Source organism: Euprymna scolopes, chromosome 36 (genome assembly GCF_053919585.1).
Source record: "Euprymna scolopes isolate OS-2025 chromosome 36, ASM5391958v1, whole genome shotgun sequence".
In the NCBI taxonomy this organism is placed as follows: Eukaryota; Metazoa; Mollusca; class Cephalopoda; order Sepiida; family Sepiolidae; genus Euprymna; species Euprymna scolopes.
Window position 1 is genome coordinate 19,942,597 of NC_136517.1, and position 23,720 is coordinate 19,966,316.

General features: G+C 35.2%; 1 pseudogene; it reads left to right on the forward strand.

The window, feature by feature from the left end:
• The first annotated feature begins 6,646 nt into the window (after window positions 1-6,646).
• On the forward strand, window positions 6,647-6,763 carry LOC145260934 (5S ribosomal RNA; annotated as a pseudogene).
• Window positions 6,764-23,720: the final 16,957 nt, after the last annotated feature.

Genomic DNA, 23,720 nt, shown 5'->3' on the forward strand with positions numbered 1-23,720 from the left:
AAGGGAGGGGGAGGGAAAAAGGGGACCAGCTCCCGAGAGGTGGGAAATGGGAGCTGGTTAATGGTCAGGCATGTGGGGTTGCCCCCACATCTGGTCTTTGCTAGTCATAGCTAGTCATAGCTTGCAGCATCTGCCGGAAAAGATGGTATTTATTTGCTCCCCCACCGAGCAAATTAGGCACAAGGCCAATTTTTAATGTGAGGAGTGAAGGGAGGGGAAAGGGAAAAAGGGGACCAGCTCCCGAGAGGTGGGAATGGGAGCTGGTTAAAGATCAGGTATGTGGGGTTGCCCCCACATCTGGTCTTTGCTAGTCATAGCTAGTCATAGCTTGCAGTATCTGCCGGAACAGATGGTATTTATTTGCTCCCCCACCGAGCAAATTAGGCACAAGGCCGATTTTTAATGTGAGGAGTGAAGGGAGGGGGAAGGGAAAAACGGGACCAGCTCCCGAGAGGTGGGAAATGGGAGCTGGTTAAAGGTCAAGCATGTGGGGTTGCCCCCACATCTGGTCTTTGCTAGTCATAGCTAGTCATAGCTAGTCATAGCTTGCAGTATCTGCCGGAACAGATGGTATTTATTTGCTCCCCCACCGAGCAAATTAGGCACAAGGCCGATTTTTAAAATGAGGAGTGAAGGGGAAATGGGGACCAACTCCCCGGGGAGTAGGGGAGCTGGATAGTGACAATTGGTATGAAGGGTTGCCCCTACATTGACCAAGGTCTTATATGTGGAGTTGCCCCCACATATGGTCTTTGCTTGCAGTATCTGCCGGAACAGATGGTATTTATTTGCTCCCCCACTGAGCAAATTAGGCACAAGGCCGTTTTTAATGTGAGGTAAAAACCAGCTCCCCTAAAAGTAGGCAAAAAGGGGGCACTCTGGTTACCAAAAATAATAATTGTCCCAGTATAGAGGGTTTCCCCTCCATTGACTGGTACAAATTATCTTAAGTGCAGTATCTGCCGGAACAGATGGTATTTATTTGCTCCCCCACCGAGCAAATTAGGCACAAGGCCGATTTTTAATGTGAGGAGTGAAGGGAGGGGGAAGGGAAAAAGGGGACCAGCTCCCGAGAGGTGGGAAATGGGAGCTGGTTAATGGTCAGGCATGTGGGGTTGCCCCCACATCTGGTCTTTGCTAGTCATAGCTTGCAGTATCTGCCGGAACAGATGGTATTTATTTGCTCCCCCACTGAGCAAATTAGGCACAAGGCCGTTTTTAATGTGAGGTAAAAACCAGCTCCCCTAAAAGTAGGCAAAAAGGGGGCACTCTGGTTACCAAAAATAATAATTGTCCCAGTATAGAGGGTTTCCCCTCCATTGACTGGTACAAATTATGTTAAGTGCAGCATCTGCCGGAACAGATGGTGTTTATTTGCTCCCCCACCGAGCAAATTAGGCACAAGGCCGATTTTTAAAGTGAGAAGTGAAGGGAAAATGGGGACCAACTCCCCGGGGAGTAGGGGAGCTGGATAGTGACAATTGGTATGAAGGGTTGCCCCTACATTGACCAAGGTCTTATATGTGGGGTCGCCCCCACATATGGTCTTTGCTTGCAGTATCTGCCGGAACAGATGGTATTTATTTGCTCCCCCACTGAGCAAATTAGGCACAAGGCCGATTTTTAAAGTGAGGAGTGAAGGGGAAATGGGGACCAACTCCCCGGGGAGTAGGGGAGCTGGATAGTGACAATTGGTATGAAGGGTTGCCCCTACATTGACCAAGGTCTTATATGTGGAGTTGCCCCCACATATGGTATTTGCTTGCAGTATCTGCCGGAACAGATGGTATTTATTTGCTCCCCCACTGAGCAAATTAGGCACAAGGCCGATTTTTAAAGTGAGGAGTGAAGGGGAAATGGGGACCAACTCCCCGGGGAGTAGGGGAGCTGGATAGTGACAATTGGTATGAAGGGTTTCCCCTACATTGACCAAGGTCTTATATGTGGAGTTGCCCCCACATATGGTCTTTGCTTGCAGTATCTGCCGGAACAGATGGTATTTATTTGCTCCCCCACTGAGCAAATTAGGCACAAGGCCGTTTTTAATGTGAGGTAAAAACCAGCTCCCCTAAAAGTAGGCAAAAAGGGGGCACTCTGGTTACCAAAAATAATAATTGTCCCAGTATAGAGGGCTTCCCCTCCATTGACTGGTACAAACCATCTGAAGTGCAGCATCTGCCGGAACAGATGGTGTTTATTTGCTCCCCCACAGAGCAAATTAGGCACAAGGCCGTTTTTAATGTGAGGTAAAAACCAGCTCCCCTAAAAGTAGGCAAAAAGGGGGCACTCTGGTTACCAAAAATAATAATTGTCCCAGTATAGAGGGTTTCCCCTCCATTGACTGGTACAAATTATCCTAAGTGCAGTATCTGCCGGAACAGATGGTATTTATTTGCTCCCCCACCGAGCAAATTAGGCACAAAGCCGATTTTTAATGTGAGGAGTGAAGGGAGGGGGAAGGGAAAAAGGGGACCAGCTTCCGAGAGGTGGGAAATGGGGGCTGGTTAATGGTCAGGCATGTGGGGTTGCCCCCACATCTGGTCTTTGCTAGTCATAGCTAGTCATAGCTTGCAGCATCTGCCGGAACAGATGGTATTTATTTGCTCCCCCACTGAGCAAATTAGGCACAAGGCCGTTTTTAATGTGAGGTAAAAACCAGCTCCCCTAAAAGGGGTCACTCTGGTTACCAAAAATAATAATTGTCCCAGTATAGAGGGTTTCCCCTCCATTGACTGGTACAATTTATCTTAAGTGCAGCATCTGCCGGAACAGATACTACACTTTGATCTTGACCAAAAGGCCAAGAAAAGCTTAAAAAGCTAAGAACAGCATCTATTAACAACATACCTTTGATCTTAACCAAAAAGGCTAAGCACAAAAGTGTTACGGACAGACCGACAAACCGACCGACCGACAGACCGACTGACCGACCAACGGACCGACGGAGTGACTTATAGAGTCGCTTGCACGCGACTAAAAATTGAAGTCAAGATTAAAATCACTTGTATATCGACTAAATAAATGATAATGGAGGATATTTCTGTTCCATGATAAGGGCTGTCCCCTTTTCATGTAAGTATAAAAATAGAGAGATTTAGTTAAAATGAAAATGAAATAGAATAGACGAAATTCGAACTTCGTAATTTAGGTTTAGAAATAGATTACGAGAGAGAATTAGCAAATGGAATGTAAAAAACAAACCATTGTTTAGCTTAGAGATAAAATAGTTTTAAGAAAAGAATGTGCATTGTCAATTCTGTTATGAAATTCAATTGAAGAATGCAACTATAAGATAATTTAATAAACCTGTTTTTAACATATTGGAAATATAGGTTACTGGGAATATAGGTAAAAATTCCCTTTGTAAACAAAGGAAAAAGTTTTGGACACGCATTTCCAGAACACGTGAAAGAAGACACATGTTTTAACATGTGTATGAAGTCATGGAAAATGGGAAGTTCTCGATATAGTTAGAAACTTTAGGGTTAAGCAAGAGAGTCTGAGAGAGAGTCAGAGGGAGTCTGAGGACGACAGACGATAGACTGGAGTTGGGAGTCGAAGGTCTAGAAGCGAGACGGTCACCTTTGAAACATAGAATGTGAAACTTTGAATTCCTGAAAGCAAAGCCACCGGCCGGTCCATAGAAATAAACCCATCATGTGTTTTTATAAACGTCGTCTTTGTGTTGTAATTCTACCAAAAAGGTAAAGTGGAAATTGTCATTATATGTTTTCTATATCATGTGGTTTAAAATGTCTTTACATACACAATGTCTCAACACTCAAAGAGCTTCTACACTTCTAAGTATGAACATTTAATATATATGAATCTATTCATAACACGAACACAGAAAGCAACAACATCTCTCTTAATAAGACTCTTAACAACAACAACAACGTCTCTCTCTAAGACTCTCTCTTTAATAAGACTCTTACTAAGACTCTAAGACACTAAGAGTCACTTTTAATAAGATTTAATATAATAATAATGAAACGTAACATTTCTACAGGTGCCTATGTAGCAGGGAGCAGACGCACGTTTGCAAATGCCGAATCGCGTGCGAAGAAAAAAGACTGTCCAAAGACCGTGTGCGCAGACTAAGGTTCAGCACATTCGAGATCACGTTTGGAATCACGTGTTATTCGGGAAAGTACCCAGAAATAAATGTCATTGTTACAAAAACGTGGCTTGTCCTATGTTTCTTGCGATGTACACTGCCACAACGTGTTGAGTCCCGGGGACCTACCCGTGTAAATGTGTGTAACGTTGCATCTTGATTCCCCTTTGTATACGTCACGAATATGGTCCCCGTTCACCACGCCAGTAAGATAGATAGATCGATAGCTAAATAGATAAAAAGATAGATAGATAACTAGATCGACAGATATATCGATAATACACATAGATATATTGATAGATCGACAGAAAGATAAATAACAATTAATTTCCCGTGTCAAATTTCTCCCACTCTTTATCTGTGCCTAAATCAAACGTGGATTGCATGAACAAAACTTCTTCCTTAGAACTGTATGCCTGTGGAACTCTGTTCCGTCTGCCTGCTTCCCACCTGACTACAACTTGGATGTCTTCAAGTCCAACGTTAACAAATTCATAATGATCCGCCCCTTAAGTAAACACTTCATCAAATCTACACACTGACGTAATGTACTTGCAATAACCCTTATCCCTGAGTGGCTTCCGGGCCTTGATAAGTGGTGACCACTGTGTAAAAAAAAAAACTAAAAACAAAAAACTACATAACAATATCATAAGGACAGAAAAATTCCTTTTTAATTGGAATTCATTATTGAGATGAGTATTATTTATATTAATTTATTGCAGACTATAATTCTCATCTTTATTAATTGTTGTTTCTTTTAATTTTTTTTCTCGATCTTGTCTTTATTGTTTTAATAATATAATAAATTTTTCTATAACTGTAATTTTTATCTTTTTACTAGCGGAGGTACCCGGCGTTGCCCGAGTGTTTGTTTCCGGGACGGGGGGGGGAGTTTTAAAAAATGTTATGGTAGGTAAGTAGGAAGGATCAAACCCGGAGTCATGAGTAAAAGTAGGAAAATAAAGTGTGAAAAAAACAAAAACAAAAAAAAAACATCTGCAACGTTAACAGTTCGGCCACCAAGAAAAGTCCATTCCAGTTGTTTAGGAAAAAAAAAAAAACGACTTTGGTAGGTCGGCGCGAACGTGAAAATATAATGTGAATTGTCCAGCACGCTAACCACTACGCCACAGAGCACTGCAGCTTAGTTTAGTGATTTTAAATAACTTCACATGAAAGAACTACGAAGCCAAACCGGTGTTCTCTTCTCAACTGTTCCTTGTGAACGATCCCCAAACGGTGTTAAGTGGTGGCAGGGGGAGGAGGAATTTATTAGAGAGAAAATATTTTACCACTTCCATTGATCTTAACCGATTTTGGCCGTGACTTCTCAGCAGAAAAAGTATAGAAATCTAAGATTATCGAGGAATTTGAGAAATAATAAGCCTATAACACACCTCAGATATTGTTCTGCCGTTTGTGCATATTATATTTGCATGAAATATCTTGATTTTTAATCCTACTAAGGTCAAAATCCGACGGGAAAAAAAATGAGTTCATTTTATTTATATAGAAGAGAAGAGAAGAAGATATATATATAGAGAGTTTTGTAATATATATGTGTTTTATATATGTACGAGACGATGTACCTGGCGTTGCCCGGCCGTAAAATACGCTTATATATTATATTTTGATGATTGCAGAATTTTTATTTATCATAAACAGAAATACCGTAAGAATTAAAACGAGTATTATGTTTTCTCATAAACAGTTCAGTGGTTTTACTTGAAAGTAAAAAAAAAAAACAAAAAACAAAAAAAAAAAAACTACTTGAGCTGAGATCGAAGCTAAAACCTAGAAACAATGAGTTGAGTACGATAATCATTACACCAGCAGGACATGACTTTCGAATAGTGTTTTCAGACCAACTCATACTTTACATAAGAAAACCTCCATATTTCACAACCACACATGCGCAGTCGTGAAACAGTTAAAAAAAGAGAAAAATCCGGTTACCTCCCACGTACAAATTTCTTTTATTTGGACCTCTTAGCAGCCCGTTTTTTTTCCGGATAAAAGCGAATTAAAAGTTTTCCGTATGTTAGAATATCATATATACCTAATTTCATGTCCGTGAATAAAATACTCGTCGAGTATATAGGTTGAGAAATATCCTAAGATACACATTCTTTTATAGAAATTTATAAACATGTATGAATCAGCGAATACGTAACTACGTGTCTGTAAAAATAGATATATGAATATTTATCGTCGTAATAAGATCTCCGTTGGTTCACTTGCTTCGGTTCGTACGTTATAATTAAAAAAATAAGCAACAGAAGCTTTTTAAAAACCGTAACTTAATCCACGAATTAACACTTGAATATATATTTCAGAAAATTAAATTATTAAGGAAATAAATGTTAGCGGCACGAACATTCATTAAGTTTGTATGCAATTACATATTTATTTACTAGCAATGCTTCAAGCGAACTACTTTTAACACATAAACACACACGCACATGCACATACGTATATACATATATATACACATATATATATATACACACACACATATATATATATATATACAGCATAATCACGTTGACACACCGGTTCTCGTCAGATCACAGAAGTTAAGCAACGTTGAGCCTGGCTAATACCAGATGGGTGACCATTTGGGAATTCTAGGCGCTGTATGTGCTTTCCGCTTATCTCGGCATTGTTTCCAGTCGTCTTGTAACTCAACTTGCCACTGGTATGCAACAATGTTGACTCAGGAGAGACGTGGTTGGAGATTGTGCAACTCTTGCCACACAAATTTCACGCGCAGGCACCCTTACAGTGGGTATCCATAGTCTGTCAAGACTGAAGGAAGCCTTTATACATATATATATATATATATATATATATATATGTATGTGTGTGTGTGTGTGTGTGTGTGTGTGTGTGTGCGTATCTATATATGCGTGGGAAAGATAGTGTGCCCTTCCAGAACTCGGTTCTTATTTTCGAGCACTTTACGTCGATATGAAATAAATCGGTCACTAAAGCTTACGTACGCAGATGATAAAATCACATGATCCCTTTCGGCATTCATTAATTACATTTACGATTTATATAAATATTAATTTCAACTATGTTGTCGCCACGGTGAACGTTGGCCGGGCGGTTTATTCTTTGCTAATTGAGTAAGAAATGGTTTCTTAGCCGGGTTTGAATCTATTGATCGGCAGTAATAATGACTCCCTTCACTGATGCTTCCCGAAATGATGAAACACTGGTATCTGTAGGTATTAAAAATAATTATAGTAATAATTATATATATATATATATATATATATATATATATATATATATATATATATATATATATATATATATAATGAGTGTGTATTTCATTTAAAAATATAGACAAGTATACATATTTTAGTTTGGATCATTTCTAATTTTTTGGTAATTTTCTCTGCTAATGACAGGAACTGGCTGATAAAAATGCCTTAGTTACTTTTGACTCGAGTTCTTTCGATTTTTCTGACAACAGCACCATTGATAAACACCTGACTTACCAACATCTTACAATTTTTAGTAAAGAACACATTTATTTTTAAATAGCACAAACAACCATAGTCTTCTGCGACTAGATGCATTAAAAATTAAAGCCAACAAAATTCGGCTCATAAAAAATGCCACAATTTTTGTTTTTTAAACTATAACTCTATAATTGAAATAACATTTAAGCGTATATTTCAGATCATTAAATTATATAGGAAAGAAATGTTAGCGAAACAAACACATTCCTCCGGCCAAGGACAGTTTTGGAAAAAAAAAGACTTGTATGTTTTGAATATATAATGTAATATTCATTACAATAGTTTTTTTAGCGACAAAAATATTTTTGTTCTGTTACAAAACTTATTAGTAAACAAAGATAGACATCGTAAATTATCTTATTTAATAAGACCATTCTCTACGACTATGCGATTCACATATAATTTAAACGCATAAAAGAATACATTTCTAACTTTTAAAATAACAAAATGACAGAAACTTTTGGCCTTAAAAAAAAGAGGCACTTTGGATTGATAAAAAATGTAAACTACCTCAGTCTAGAAATATATCTGTAAATGTTTATTGTGTAATCTAGGGCGCTATTTTTTTAAACAATCAAAGCGAGGAAAGATGAAGTATAGTATCAAAACGGATACGACACTTTGCGCTTAAGCGTAAAGGACATTTTACACTTTGCATCTAGCTAAATCATTAAGGAGAGTTTTGAAAAAAGACTGTGTATTTTGTGCGTGAAATGCAATATTCATAGCTTTGGTTTGTAAAATAGTAGCATTAGCATTGGAAAAATGTTAAATCGTAATTTTGATTTAATCGCATAATAAACGATGGATGAAAATAATATACCACCACGAGTATATATACGAGTATCCCACTATATATTGTAAACCGACCCCCAAGACAAACGCACCCTACACAAAAGAAACGCATTCCCTCAATTTATCTTGTAAATATACGGAACACAATAAGTAAATACAACGACAAAACAAAATAAATTGTGCACGAAATTTTTTTTATGACGAGAGAGGTCTTTCGTGTAAGTCACAAAGTATCCATTGTTATATTCCTAAAGTTTGTATATTTCCGTTAATCTTCAAATCTGTTGAACGCATGCCAGCTGCAAAAGAAAACTGGCCGAAACTTGTTGAGAGAGGGATCATTATTTCCAGCGTAGTATACGAAAGTAGTAATGGTAAACGTGTAATAGTAAAAGCTTTACATGGACGGTGCTGCTGTTAAAGCCGTGACTAATCAAGAATGGTTCCCCGTTACGTTGTAGTGAATAAGAGAACAAAGTAATTAGAATTGTGCTATCACTGGTAATTATGCCTTATTTTGGCATGTGATTTATGATAACGGATGAAAGCGACTGATAATAGGCGTTGTGGTTCATGTGTGGCCACATCATACTACTTCATATCTTCTAAGTCGGCTAGAAAATCAACACCAAATGTGCTGAAGAGTATGGTTATCCTCTGGTGCAATCATGTGGCCGCTGGCAGACACTAGATGTGGCAACAGGACTCGCCGCTGGCCTATAAGTCCAAAGAGATCCAGGCTTGGGTTCAGAAGGAGTTCTACCATTTAGTACCTTTCTCCCACTGGCTTATCTCCTACTCATATCTTAATCTGCTGGACTACTTCATTTGGTTATCCGTCAAGAACGTCATCAATATGACATATCACAACACCAAAACCAGCCTGATCGTCGCCATCCGCCGAGTATTTGCCGAGTATTCGCCGAGCTCCAGTCGGCGCCTGTGGAAAAAGCATGCTTCTAGTTCCGAACCTGTATCAAGGCGGTGATTGAGGCTGAAGGCGGCTACATTGAATACATTACAGCTCTACTACATAATCAAGTTACTTGAATTGATTTTTCAAATAAATCTGTAGTGTTGTTTTCTTTAGGGCGACACTTTTATCGTTCCATCCTCTAGACTTTCATGTATTGTTGTTATTCTATGGGATTGCCATATCAACGATGATGCAGATAGAGCCTTGTCTTGTATTTTCTTTATGTACCTTTCTTGTCTGACGGAGAAAGACCTGGATTATTAAAGAACGTTAAAGTTGAATTCGCAATAAAACCTCAACGTCCTACGTCGATAGGAAATACAATGTTTTTCCAACGATTTCTTACACATTTTACTTGGTTATCGTCATATATTTCCAACATATGCTGGTGTGCCCCGTCAAAATTTTACAGGAATAGAACCTTAAATTCAAGGAAAAAAAAACATATTTAAAAGTAACGGACTAAATGACGATGTCCAGACGCCGATCCGTTAACGTTATTTCAGTTGTTAATACGAATTGGCATTCTAAGTCGAATGCAACCTGCCAGTCGCGCAGCTATCAACCAATGACAATTTCTGCCTATTTTTACAAAAAGATTTTGAATATATATATATATATATATATATATATATATATATATATATATATATATATATATATGTGTGTGTGTGTGTGTGTGTGCGCGTGCGTGTGTGTGTGTAAAAGGCTGTATATCTACCTGTCTGCCTATCTGTCTGTCTCCATATTTAAAAACTTTATCTAACTAAAAGTTGTAGAGCGGCGCCAGGGACCTTTTACGGGTCTTTAGTTGGTTAAAATGTATTTGAAAAAGGTCAAAATGGGTCACGATTGAATAAATCATTATACGTTTTGTACATTCATCTTAGTTTATTTTTAAGTATTAATTTTTAAGCAGTTCATATACGTTTCACGTTGTTATAGGGAAAACGTCACAAGCTTTAAATGCTGTTGTTTCGGTTTCGGTTTCGATTTTAGCTATTTGCACCCAAATAGTATTTTCACTTTAGAAATCACAACTCCACTACAATATATCCGAAATGTGGACACATGAACATATTATATTAAAGCGTATTTTACGCCTGGGCAAAACCGGGCGATCCCTCGTAGTCTAATATAAAAAAAAGGCTATATGTCTGTCTCCATATTTTCAAACTCTATCTCTTCCAAAATTACAAGTCGCAGAGTGGCGCTAGGAGCCTCAAATGATTGGATGTTTTACGGACTGTTGTCTTATGAGTGTTTATCCGGTTAAAATAGTTTTTAAAAGTGTCAAAATTAGTCAATATTGGAATAATGTTATACATTTTTTTACATTCATCTTAGTTTTTAAAACTTTTATTTTTAACAGTTCATGTGTGTGTCACCAGTTTGAATGTTGTAGTTTCGATTCTAGCTGATGGCACCCAAATCCTTATTTTTACGTTTTAAATCACGACTCTAAAATAATATATATAAAATGTGGACAAATTAACATTATATTTAAGCGTATTTTACACCCTGGCAAAACTAGGCCCTCCCCTCTCCAGCGCTTATATATATATATATATATATATATATATATATATATATATATATATATATATATATATATATATATATATATATATATATATAGTTTTACGGACTGTTGTCTTATGAATGTTTATCCGGTTAAAATAGTTTTTAAAAGTATCAAAATTAATCAATATTACACCCTGGCAAAACTGGGCCCTCCCTTCTCCAGCGTGTATATATATATATATATATATATATATATATATATATATATATATATATATATATATATATATATATACTAGTGCAACTACCCATCCGGACCAGGTATAAAGAACAATCGTAGGATCATTTTGAAATTTTAATGCTTCTCTTTCTTATATAACATTTTCGATAGCCCTAAGTGGAGTTCGCTAAAATATAAATAATATGCTGACGTCATCCAGTCTTTTCCTTAGACTTCACATTTCATAGTTGCTTAGATTTCACATTTCATAGTTGCTTAGACTTCACATTGCATGGCTGCTTAGACTTAACATTTAATAGTTGCTTAGACTTCACATTTCATGACTGCTTAGATTTCACATTTAATAGTTGCTTAGACTTCACGTTTCATAGTTGCTTAGACTTCACATTTCATGACTGCTTAGACTTCACATTTAATAGTTGCTTAGACTTCACATTTCATAGTTGCTTAGACCACGTTTCATAGTTGTTTAGACTTCACATTTCATAGTTGCTTAGGCTTCACATTTCATAGTTGCTTAGACTTCACATTTCATAGTTGCTTAGAGTACATATTCTATAGTTGCTTAGTTTGTTTGCCCGATCGTAAAATACGCTTCAATATGATATTTTAATTCATGCAAGTTTGTATTTATTATCATTATAGAACCAAATCTCTATGGTTTATTATATTAAAACCAATATATTGTAGTGATTTCAAACATGAAAAAGAATATAAAACTTGTGTGTCATCAGAAATTGGCACTTGCAACTCCCCAGTAGCATTCCGTATACGCTGAACTTAGTCCATACGTTGTTAACTGCATGTTAAATGCTTATTGGCGCATGCATAGAATAGCACTATCAGTCGTATTACTCCTGCCAAGTTCCATTTTTTTTATTTAGACTACATAGCAGCTATTTTTACCGGTCGAAGACCAAATCGAAATTGTTCCACATGTCCAAATACACTATATATCAAATTTCGAATATCTACACCAAATATTGGCAGAAGATTTTAGTGGAGACCGTTCCTTACAAACAGACAGACAGAGAAGGTCACATGATATTTTAATTTACGCAAATTTCGTATTTATTATTACCGAGTGATTTATTTCATATTATATTATACCTAATGTAGAGTCATGATTTGAAAAGTAAAACAAATATGATTTGAATGCCAAAACAACAAAATATAGTTTCATGAGTGAAACTATGTCTACAAGACACACGATTGAAGTTTATTTGTTCTCAATATGGTTGAACTATGCAAAGGAAGGTGAATTTTATTAAACAGAAGTTGGTTTCACTAACAACAATGTTTTAGATAGACAAGATGCAAGAAAGAGCGGACAATCCACAGAGTTATTATATATATCATTATATATATCATTATGTATATCATTATATAAAGCTGAATGTGTGTGCGTGTGTGTGTGTGTCTGGTCACGAATAGGCTCCTATATGGTTGACTATTTTAAAAAACGGATTGCATATAATGATAGAAGATGTATCGAGACACAGGAATGGGTATGTTTGATCTGGCATAACGGTGGTTCATTAAAATTGTGGGGTCTGCGTTCGCGCCTGGTCCACAAAGTATGGCAATAAAAAATTAAAAAATTAAAAAAAAAAGTTTACAAGTGTTTTGATATAGATGTACATAATAATACTTTGATAAGTATGTTTTAACTTATATAGGGATGGTATAATAAAATTGTGGGGTCTGCGTTCGCGCCTGGCCTCCATAGAATGGAAAAAGGCACACACTTTAATAAAGACTTTTCATATCTATCTGCGTAAGTATACTTTGATAATTATGTGTCAGTTTGAAGAAATATGGTATAATAAAATTATGGGGTGTTCGTTCGTGCCTGACCTCCATAGAATGGAAATATGTCACAAAGTTTAACAAGTTTTTTTTTTAATATAGATCCACAGAATATTGTGATAAGTGTTTAAGTGTGAACAGGTATGGTATAATAAATTATAGGGTTTATCTATTTTATTTTTACTTTCATCATATTTTGCTTTGGTTTTGATACCCCCAAATTCAACCCAAATTTACAACCCTTCCTTTTCATAACCTATCATACTTTCATAAATCAGAGTCCATTTTCTGTAGGGTGCTTTTGAACCCAGTCAACGACGGGTACTTTTGCTAGTATTATATATATATATATATATATATATATATATATATATAGTAATTTATAAAATATATATGGCGATTAAGCTACACTGAATATTCCGCGTTTCATCCACTCTAGGACTTTTCCTTAATAACTAGCTTTACCTACGTATTGAGCACTTTTGAAGTAACTACTTAAAGTTTACGCATAAATCTATACTTTCGTATATTAATTTTATGTGAGTAAATTAAATAGTTATATATATATATATATATATATATATATATATATATATATATATATATATATATATATTAGATCTACATATATATATATTAGATCTACTCGGCCGCGCGTTGCTATAGCTCAGTTTTTTAAATGCCCCCCCCCCAAAAAAAGAGCAGATTTATGTTTTTTTCAAGAAAGAATTAGTCTGGCAAACCGTTTTGTTATTATAAAAATATCCTTGAAGCAATTAATACAGAAAATAGTTTATTTAGTAATTTATTTGCGGACTCCTATAATTGTTTTTTCACAACAATCTCTCAATATGTAAATTTTTTGTTTGTTTTACTTATAGCAATGTATCGTAGCAGGAAGGAGAGAGATACGGAGAATAAACATATATATGTAGAGAGGAGAGAGAGGGAGAGAGAGAGAGGGAGAGAGAGAGAGAAAGAAAGAATTCGGGTATAAACGAAAATATACGAACGAATGTAAAATATTTCGTTTACGAAAATAATATTCTTTTTCGTGTAAGAGCACGAGAGAGATAAGGAGAGCAGCAATGTACTTAGAGCCGAGAAATAGGTATCATTGCGACGCAATATTTTAATGGTCGGTTAGTGTTCGTTTATGATTAGAATACCATTAATCCGGAATGTAAGAATGATCAGAGCTTAGCCAATCAGAATGGTGGAATTAGGCTGGAGAGATATTATTTTTGATTGGAAAAATTGAAAGCTTATGTTATGTGTAGGTATGTAATAACCAATTAATGGCGGTGGAAGCAGTGGAAAATGTAGAATTGTATCCAGTGACTCCTTGTTCTAAAGATATTGTGATTGTGATGGTGTCGCGGGAAAGATTTCACGAATGAACGTGTATGGGATGATGGTGGAAAGCTACATTAGATAGTGGTTGACAGACTAGATATGATGGTGGAAAGTTGCATTAGATAGTGGTTGACAGACTAGATATACTGAATTTGTATTTGGTATCTGTTGTTGCAAACCTACGTTACTTTGGTTCAGGGGGGAATGTCTGCAGTCAGATAATATATATATATATATATATATATATATATATATATATATATATATATATGCGCTAGCTTAGTGTTTAAGTATTCCAGCCGAATGCACGATTATTAAGAAAAATATTTCAAAATAATCTCGTAATATTTATGTAAGCAGTGTTCATTACACAGGATAAAAAGACAGGGTCTACGTCACTTTTAAATTCAAACAAATTGAACCTATAATTCATCTCCTTTCTCGGACTCTCTTCAGCATCTGTTTATATGAGCTTTCCATCAAAATGGCGGCTCGTGCGTGGTGGTATGTTTTGATGGTAATTCGAACCTGTTTTTTTTTTTTAATTATTTCTACTAATTCGGCATTTCTACCCGCAAATTCAATTGCATCAGTGAAAAGACCAAAATTTTCTCGCCCAGGCATGTAAGTTTAGGTCATTATGACCTCCGGTCACCTTATCCTCATATCCGCCCTTCAAAAACGAAAAATGAAATAATCAAAACACAAACCAATAACAATAACACAAAAAAACACTTCAGGAAATGTCACAAAAAACTTGGAACCACCAGTGTTGGAAACTAAGAATCAATAGCCTACGTTAAATTTACGTAACAATAGACAAAACTAACGGGCATATTTTTCTATTTAAAAATAAGTGTACAGTACAAGGACGATAACTCGTTATTACCAGACTAGAGTGGTGAGATGGAAGTGACTAAAATGAGGGAGGTGTACACGAATAGAAGAATAAGCGGGGGGGGGGCGTTGAGTAAAGGAGTATGGAAAGAGTACAAATAGAAATACGATGACGGGGAAAACTATAATAATATATGGCATAATAGATAAAAGAATCTCCTCACACACACACACACACACACACACACACACACACACACACACACACACACACACACACACACACACACACATATATATATACTAGCAGAACCTGTGGAAATTCCACAGTTGACTTTTTGATACGTAATAAATTGATGTTGGCATTCTGTGGATACTGAGCGTAAATGGAGACCCCCTGATATTATCGTAGCTCTTTTGTTAAAACTGCAAAAGTAGCCCGGTCGTAAAATACGCTTAAGTATGATATTTTAATTCATGCAAATTTTGTGTATATTATTATAAAGTCAATTTTCTATCGATTCTCACATATTATAAAATTGTGATTTCAACAGTAAAAAAATATATCCATATGACTTCGATGCATTAGCTTGAATCGAACCCAAATCCAAAAATTATGAAGAATATATATATATATACGTTTTATTTTTTATTACCGTTTTTTTCTGTTTAGTTACATTATTGCGTAGGCTACTCGGCCGTTTTTGGCCGTCTTGTAGCCTCCTCAGACTTTACAGAAATGTTCGTATATATATATATATATATATATATATATATATATATATATATATATATATATATAACTTATTACCTTTTGCTTTAATCGAAAACGAAACCAAAACTTATAAAGAATTTTTGGTAAAATTATTTATTACACATAAAAACAAAAACAAAACAAAACAAAAAAACAAATGAAGTAATATAAGAAATGAGAAAAGGAAGAAAAAAAACATTTACCAGGTGTTTTCAATAAGCTTCGAGGGATATTGGTACTTTTATTAATTGTAAACACATGAAACTCTAGTCCCCTTTGCAGTAATCTCCTCCGGATGGAATGCCTTATGAAAGTTCACTTGTGTGAGCGTGTCACAACTTCTTTCATCTCCTCAATTATCTTATAACGGCAGCCTCTATGGTTTTCACTGAGGTTAGTGAATAACCAAAAAGTTATAGGAAGAAACGCATGGAATATAGGTGTAATGTTGTCACCCTTTGGACTGTGATCATAGCGTAGTATCTGTGTTAACTATGGCAAGCAGGGCCAAGAGTCAAAACATTATTATTATTATTATTATTATTATTATTATTATTATTATTAATTGATTCGAGCGATGGCGGGTCGCTGGATCAATTATTATGATTAGAAAAATAAACAATTAAATTGTGAAATAAATGATTGACATATAATATAATAAATCATAGCGTAGTCTGTGTTAACTATGGCAAGCAGAGCCAAGAGTCAAAACATTATTATTATTATTATTATTATTATTTTTATTATTATTATTATTATTATTATTATTATTATTATTATTATTATTAATTGATTCGAGCGACGGCGGATCAATTATTTTGATTAGAAAAATAAACAATTAAATTGTGAAAAAAAATTATTGACATATGATATAATAAATAGCGCAAAAGAAATGTTAAAATAGAAAATAGAAGTAAACATTATTTTGGTTTGCATAAACAAATAACTAGATTGGAGTTACATCAGCTGTTGGTATGAGACACGTGATGAGATGTATGCAAATTTGGGGAGATTCTAACCAGTCGTTAGCTGGACATCAAAGAAAACGGACGTCTCACAAAGGGGACTTGGTCTCCATAACGCAGGGAGCGGCGTCATTTCAGGCAGACACTATGTAAAAACGTGTAATCTTTGAAGATGCCGGCCGGATCATGAAAATAAATGTCCGTAAATAATTCAGGTATGTGCTGCGTTAGTTACATCTATTAAAAAGAACTGTTTCTCTAAAACTGTTTCGATACGTCCACGTCAATCTTTTCCTGTAAGAAATGTTGCATAAATGTTAAAATATACACACTAGACGATCAACTAAATGATACGACGTATATACATACACGCATTTACACGTACATGAATATACAGATAAATTATAAACCCAACTGGTCAAGATGTACGTCGTTATAGAACGTATTAATACACACAACGGAACATAGGAATGCTGAGGAACTGTCTTGGCGCCCATTTTGGCCAAATAGTCTCTGGAGTTGGGGACTGCACTCTTGCGATAAACTTCGCGCAAATATTTCCCTTATTCAGTTCCTCGCAAATAATTGTGTGTACAGATCTCAAACTGACATAAAACCGTGCATTTATTATCCCTATAGACATACAACGGTCCTTATCCATGAAATTCTTTATTTGGCCAATCAACTTTGGTGTTCTGACTCCCTTACTCCTCCCACACTTCCCACAATCCCTCACAGACTCCCGGCCTTTCTTGAATCTCTTATACCGCTAAAAAATGCAGTCTGAAGAATCTCATACGTTTCTGTGGCATTTTTTTTTACCAAGTTTAAAACATAATTTTATTGCATATCTTCCTGGACTGGTAGTACTAAATGGTATTCAATTGCAAGCCTGAACTGTTTCAGTAATATTTTAAGATCCAAATCTGATTTAACAACACAATTTACATGTGGGAATGTTCTGTTTCTGTTAGTTGGTTAGATTTCAAAGAGATAAAAGCCGTGTCCGAGATGCTGCCCCCAACAGTTGGCGAACACATATATAACTAGCTGCAGCAAGACAAGATATCTATCAATCCATCTGTTTTTTACCCTTATGCTTATATAAGTTGTTTATCTGGTGTTTTTTTTTTTTACTGTAACTGTCTTTTATAGTAAAATCTTTTATATCCTTTGTTGGTTGGTTGTTTTTGTTTTACGGCATATCAACCCTTTCCAGGTTATTTAATGCCGAATCCAGTGATTTTAAAGAACAATTTTTTAATAGAGTATATATATATATTTTTTTAAGTCGGTTTCTATTTAACCCATAGTTGGGACCCTAACAGGTACTACCAGTCCGGGTCAGAGTGGGCCTGGGAGCAATGGCAATTAAAAGGTGGCTCCACACTCCGCAAAGCCCGCAAGCTGGGGCCTCACCACTGGATATAGTTTAAGGTGATATCCAGGACTTTTATATCCTTTGTTTTTATTAGTATAACATAACGCAGTCGTATCTACGCAAATGCTTGCACCATGACGTCACCAGTAGGGTAAATCAGTATCTGAATGAGTTCATAAGCATATGGGGAGTTCCTGTTTTTTTAAATTGCATTTTTACCCCTAACAATGCACAGTGCAACCGTGATGTAGGGGGCTGCTGTCTGTGACATAATTGCAAGGATACTATGTAAGGAGTTGAGCAGCAAGATGTCTGTTTACATTACACCTGAATTGCTGCATGTCAGTACAGTCGGAGAAGCAGGAACCCGGAAGGGAATTCCAAAGTCTAGCAGTTCTGGGAAAGAAACGATTAGAGTAGAAAGCTTTCTGGCATCTGGGGATCTCTACTGTATGGGGTGAGATTTTGCTGCCTGTCAGATTTGTCGGGGGTATTTATGTCAAGGGGGTACAAACATATGCCATTAAAATTCTTGTAAGGCAGACAGATGCAACGTTTCGTCGATAGGAGAAATGCTAAAGTAAAGCTGAAAGTTCGAACTGCTAGAATTGGAATACACCCTACTAAAGCCTGATTTTCACAGCTGGTGAATTTCAAAAATGCAATCTGGAGGTGAGGGCATTTTAGAAGAAAGAGACACAATAAAATTGTGTTTGAAACTTAGAAAATCTGCCAGAGAAACGTATGGAACGCTTCAAAATACTTTTGGGCCATCTTGCATGAACCGAGCATCTGTTTTGAGTGGCATAAGAGATTCAATGGGGGAAGGGCATCTGTAAGGGATGATTAGAGGTGTGGGAGGAGTAAGTAAGGTGTAGAAGTAAGTAAGAACACCAGGGTTGATTATTCAAATAAAGAATTTCATGAAGAATGACCGTCGTGTGTCAATAGAGACTATGTGCACAGTTTGATGTCAAGGTTGAAACTGTACACACAATTATTCAGGAGGAACTGAAGCGTCGGAAGATTTGCGCGAAGTTTGTCCTAAGGGTGCTCAGAAAAGATGACAATTTTACTAAGATTGGCATCGACAGTTCCTTACTCTCCCTACAGCCCTGTGACTTTTGGTTATTCCCTTAACTAAAAGAAAACGTTAGAAGTTATATTTCTGAGACAATTGCGGAGATGAAAGAGGCTGTAACAATGATCATTTATACGTTTAGGCAAGAGGGCTTCTATGGGTCTTTCCAAAAGTTGTTGGAACGGTACAACAAGTATATTAAAACCGGAGGAGGTTAATTTGAAGGGAACTAGAGTTTCATGTGCGTACTCTTCATAAAAGTGCAAATATGAAAAATGTCTTGAAACTTATTGAAGGCATTTCGTAAATTTAAGAAGTAATTATAGCATCTCCCTCCCTCCCTCACTCTCTCTCTCTCTCTCTCTCTCTAGTATAAACACACACACACACACACACACACACACACACACACACACACACACACACACACACACATATATATATATTGATGACTCATGCAATATTAGAATATTTGTTTAAACTAGTTCGTGCCTTATATTAATATGCTAAAAACTGAATTACCTTTATCGTCGAACATGAAATAGTTATTTTAAAATATAATTTCATATTCCCAGATAAGAAGTTTGCTAGACTCTTAACTTCAAACTCTAAGAACATCTCAGAACAACTATAGACATTATCCAATATGACTCCGTTATTCTTATTACAGACGTAGCCTAATAAACGATAATGCATTGCTTCTTTCCGAATGCAAAATTTCAAAAGTAAAATAGCATTAAACACAGCGATCCTTTATTTCTTTTTGTAAAAATATCGATTATTTTAGCTCGAGAGTAAATCATTTTAAAACATGGAACGTTCCATTTCTTATGTATTATGCAGGTCAACTGATTTGCTTGAACTTACAGATTGGAATGTCAGAATCTAGCATATTTCCCGGAATGAAAGGAAAGGATAGTAGATATTAAGCGAGTTAACCCCTTTGTATGTCAAGTGTTGAAAAAAAAAACAACAGAAAATGAAAAGTCAGGTCATGATTTAACTGTTGGAATAAATGGAAACAGATATGCCGTTTAAAGAGAAAGTAAGAGAGAGAGAGAGAGAGAGAGAGAGAGAGAGAGAGAGAGAGAGAGAGAGAGAGAGGAGTTAATTCTATGGAAGTTTCGTATACGTTATTATCTGAAAAAGCAACCCTCGTATTATATGATCAATTTTTACATGTGATTTTAATAAAGTTTTACTGGTTACGTAATGTCAGAGAGCAGCGACATTTTGTACAGTATTGGATGAGAAAGGATTTTCCCATTCGTCTAATTTCATACAAGTGTAATAAAATACAATGTTATATATTGTTTAGTGTAATATTATATGAGGATCCTAGATTAGCAGGCTATACACTTTGATCTGAGAGTTCTCTCCATAATGCGCCCACTCTTGCAACAAGAATGATCAAGCGAGAAGGAAAAATTTGTGATGCGTTTAGACAAATGTATTTCGCTATAATTAGATGTTCAACACGTTACACTTTTCATCTTTGGGAAATCGTATTTAAGACTAAACAGATTAGTAATGCTTGTATATACGTAGAAAGACGTTGCTTTTATTCTGATTATATATATATATATATATATATACATATATATATATATGTATGTATATATATATACATATATATACATATATATATGTATATATATATGTATATATATATACATATATATACATATATATATGTATATATATATATATACACATATATTTATATACATATAAATACGCCATTAACGATATTTCAAAGAGTGGCATATTTATTGTTATTGCATTATCACGTGATCCGCGTGCTTGCGATTAAACACCTTAAAACAGGCCAGTTAAAATCCGGACGGATTACCACCAAGAAAGGACTTTTTCGTACTCCAAAGAAAAATTCATAAAAATGCACTTGAAACGGGCTCGTTGGAGTCAGAAGCTTGCTTAATACCGTTGAATAGTTATTTAAAAAAGAAAATAATATATCGTTTTGGCATTCTATAAAAAAATTCGAAACCCCAATTAACGATATTTCAAAAATCACTATCTATCTATCTATCTATCTATCTATCTATCTATCTACACAGGGGGTCCAAAAAGTCACTAAAGGGGTTTGAGCTTAAATACATCCTTTATTTTAGATGATATCTTTCTGTAATTTAAACACACTCTGACTAAGACAGTGGGGGAAAAATGCAAAATTCCAACGATATTTATGTAAAATAATGTCTCTAAAATATTGACTAGTTTTAGCTTCGCATATTTGTGCTCTTTCAAAAAAATCATCCATGAGAGATTGCAGAATCTTTGGATTGCAAGTAAACTCCTTATTTCGTTGATCGTGTTTTTTTTCAATTCTTGCAGGGTTTGGAGTTTGTTAATATAAACTCTTTCTTTAAGATATCCTCTCAAAAAAAAATCGGCTATCTCTTACATGAAAATTCTGTCGATAAGCTCTTTGAGTCAAAACAATTGATCCCTGATTTTGGTAAAACAATTCCACAACTTGCGTACGTCCTTCAATGCTATACTTATCCATAATTAATTTCCACAGTAATATATGAGAGACATCTGAAATAGAAAAAATAATCATTAATGGTAAACAAAGATTTTTAACTATTCAGTGACTTTTACGACCACCATATATATATATATATATATATATATATATATATATATATATATATATATATATATATATATATATAATAACCACACACACACACACACACACACACACACACACACATATATATATATATATATATATATATATATGCTGACCATTCCAAACCAAATATATTGGATGGTCGTATTCGAACACATCTTAACCTCATTGACTATACTCCTTCATCTCCTGTTGTCATCCTTGCCCGCCCTGCATTCGTGTTTTTATCATTCACATTGAAGAAGACCGAAAAATTGGTCGAAAAATTGTGCTCTCGGACGAACGTTTACGTTGTTTTCGAAAGACTTTTTGTATTCCTACACGTCAACAAGTAGGAAATAAACACAGAAAAGATATAAACATACATATATATTTTTCGAACTGATTATATATATATATATATATATATATATATATATATATATATATATATAATCAGTTCGCAATATATATATATATATATATATATATATATATATATATATATATATATATATAAACAGTTGACAAACAATACAATCATTTTACCCCGCCTTGTGCCGCTCTGCGACACACATACTGAACTTAGTAACTTATGTATATATATATATATATATATATATATATATACATATACATATATATATATATATATATATATATATATATATTACTCACTTCAATTGGTCATTTCCCTATATTATCTTTTTATTATAATGATATGCATTTTCATTATAATCAACATTAATAACTTTATGCTTAGAATTCTTCACATATTTTAATAGTTATTATTTTCTTCCTTTTATCTTGTTATAATCAACTAACAGAGAGACTCAACGTTGTCCGGGATTGAATGATGATCAACGAATGTTTCACGTTCCTTTTATTTTAATTGTCATTGAAACCAGGGAATTCGCCCATTTTTCCATCAAATCGATTGATTACCTGCTCTAGTTGGGGACCCATCGCGGTGCACCAGGAGGAAGCTTTACATACCTGTCGCAATGACTAAGTCCACAATATATTGTCGTCTACAATTACACTATAGCTTTTGCTGATTTCATAACTATGTTTTATACACATTGGCTTGAATTAAAGTTTTAAAATGCAAATGTCAAGCATGATATTTCAATTGTGCTCTAAACAGAAACATTCATTCCGAACGCGCTACTGTCATGTCAAAGAATATGCTGTTAATTTTATATGCCTAGCCTTACTACTTGTGCGGTGATAAATGCTTTAATTTAAGTTTAAAATGATTGGTAGGTAGCTTTTGTTTTACGGCATATCAACCCTTTTCAGGTCATTTAATGTCGAATCCAGTGATTTTGAAGAAAAGTTTTTAATAGAATACATTTGCTTTTTTTTCTAAGTAGGTTTCTACTTAACCCATAGTTGGGACCCTAACAGGTACTACCACTCCGGGTCAAGGTGGACCTGGGAACAATGGCAATTAAAGGGTAGCTCCACACTCCCCAAAGCCCGCAAGCTGGGCCTCGCCATCGGATATAGTTTAAGGTCATATCTAGAACCAAATTTGAAATGAAAAAAATAAAAGCAAGTATCATGGTTCAATTGTGCTTTAAACAGAAATATTAATTTCGAAGGCGCCTCTATCATATCAAAGAACCTTCCGTTGGTAATCAAACTTCTCAAATGCTCTTGTGATATTAGGCTGTGTTGTGAAAGGTATTAACTTTGGTTAAAATC